Consider the following 2,311-nt stretch of genomic DNA (forward strand, 5'->3'; position numbering starts at 1 on the left):
GAGAGGCCTCAGGCTCTGACAGGAGCTGCAGGGCTCCAGGCAGCTGCTTGGGGATCCGGACCAGCAGGGAGGCGCTAACGCTCACACTGGCTTGCAGTCCTGCCTGGAGCTTCCTGCTTCGGCCGCATTCGACGGAAGGAACGGACAGGTCACTCATTGACCTCCCTCTCTACACAGATCACTGTGTCCCAAGGGTGTGAGCCCGCCTGACCTGAACCTCACCCTGGGGGAGGGGAGCATCTTCTAAAGGGGGGGGCTGGGAGAGCCAGCCAGTCGCCCCCCCCCTTCCTGCTGGTGGGTCAGGGTCAAGCTGCCTGCTCTCACGTGCACCCCTGCACCTGCTCTGTCCAGAAGACGGAGGAGCACAGTGAGTGCTCCCCCAGGAGGAGCCCCCTCCCCCAAGGGCAGCTTTGGTTCTGGGTTTTCTTCACAAGTGCAGCTCACATCACACTGGGGTGACGGCACCTCACGCGGGGGAGGAAGACGTGGGTGCGGAGAATGCCCCCTCCCGGGAAGGGTCGGGGGGAGACACTGGGTCTGAGGATCAGATGGGAACTGGAATCGAGCCGGAATGATCTCGGCGGTGCCCTTGCTGGGGGCTGACCAGGAATGCTTTCAGACGGTACATCACAGAAGGGTCTAGAAGGACGATGTGGCCCAGCTTCCCTCCTTGAAGCCCCAGAGGTCCGCTGGCCGGTGGACCCTTGGATCTGCAAAGCTGCGAACCTTCTGGCTTTTGACTGTGGACTAAGTGAGAATATTTGCCCGCAGTATTTTTGTGTGGCCGGCAATGAGGGCTGGGCACAGCGCTGCGGCCACTCGGGCCTCTCCATTTTCAGTGGTGACAGTTAAGAAAAGCATCCGTTCTTGAGAAACAGAAACACCCTGAACCTCCAGGAATAACACATCATGTCCACAACACACACACACACACCCCCTAGTCGGGACGGGGCTGGAAGCCTGGGGCCCTGCTGGCGAATGAACTAGAACCTCTGCTGACAGGAGAACCCAGTTTCCATTTCGCAGCCGCCTTCCCGGGGCTGAGCCCCCCGGTGCTCGTGAGCCCCACACGGCGCAATGTGCCCCCCAGCCCGCAAGGCTGCGGCGCTGGGCAGAGAGCAGCCTACCTGCCGTCTCCTTTTGAAAATAGGGCTGGATGAGCTCACGGAATTTTGAGTCGCCTGCTGCAGCCTCTTTCAAGAGTTGCCCACAGTGGACTGGAGGAGAGAGGAACAGAAAAGATACCCATGAAAATTTAAACAGAAGGAAGAAGGAGAAAAAAAAGAGGCCCCAGTACTGCCTGCTGGGGGGAAAAAAGGTCACTGAAAAAAATATAAAAGGGTTTCTTCTGAGTGTGGGTGTGTGTCCAAGTGAGAGCAAATATCAAAAAGGACCTGGGAAGAAAGAAGCAGCCGAGGAGGAAGGCTCGGAATGAACAGGCAGGTATGTGGCAGAGAACGGAGTAAAAATGGACGGTGCAGGGGCGCCGGGGGGCTCAGTCGGTTGAGCGTCTGACTTCAGCTCTGATCATGACTTCAGTGTTCATGGGTTCAAGCCCCGCATTGGGCTCTGGGCTGACAGCTCCGAGCCCGCTTCTGATCCTCTGTCCCTCTCTCTCTTTGCCCTTCCCCAGCGTGTGCGCTCTCTCTCTCTCTCTCTCTCCCAAAATTAAATATTTTTTTAATTAAAAAAAAAAGAAAGAAAGGAAACGGTCGGTGCAGGGAGCACACTGATGGCACCAGGGGCGCTCCCGCCGGGCCTCGGGCAGGCACGGGGTCCTGACTGGAGCTCCAGCGGGGGCTGAGGAGTCACGTCCAGGTCAGCGGCCGCTGGGAGGCGCGTGTCCACACCGGTGTCACGCGGGGGGAGGTGGGGCCCACGCAGCGGCAGGTACGTGTGCGCGAGAGCCGGACGCGCTCGCCACAAAGGCGGCGCGCTGGGGCCTGGCCAGCAGCCGCTCTCTGCGGACGGACGGCCCACGCGGGCTGGGGCCTTTCTGCCACGAGCCCCGTCGCGTGTCCAGACCCCAGCCTGCGTGGCCAACACACGGGGCGCCCGAGGGCACGTGCGGCATCAACAGCGTACCCCTCAGAGCCAGGGCTGGAAGGTTCTGTGAGGTGTTGGCTGCACAGTCTTGCTTTTCTTAAGATCAAGGCGTTTTCTTCATATATTAAAGACACCAGAGGCGCCTGGGGGCTCAGTCGGTTAAGCATCCAAGCTCAGCTCAGGATCTCACAGTTTGTGGGTTCAAGCCCCACGTCGGGCTCTGCGCTGGCAGCTCAGAGTCTGGAGCTGCTTTGGATTCTGTGTC

The 2,311-nt window shown here is 59.7% G+C and overlaps 1 protein-coding gene across 1 annotated transcript in view; it reads left to right on the forward strand.

Moving 5' to 3' along the window:
- The window catches only part of AK8 (adenylate kinase 8), a 118,863-nt gene that overhangs the window by 47,060 nt on the left and 69,492 nt on the right, over nt 1-2,311 (forward strand). The gene's annotated exons all lie outside the window — the stretch shown is intronic.

The sequence above is a fragment of the Suricata suricatta genome, chromosome 13 (genome assembly GCF_006229205.1).
Source record: "Suricata suricatta isolate VVHF042 chromosome 13, meerkat_22Aug2017_6uvM2_HiC, whole genome shotgun sequence".
In the NCBI taxonomy this organism is placed as follows: Eukaryota; Metazoa; Chordata; class Mammalia; order Carnivora; family Herpestidae; genus Suricata; species Suricata suricatta.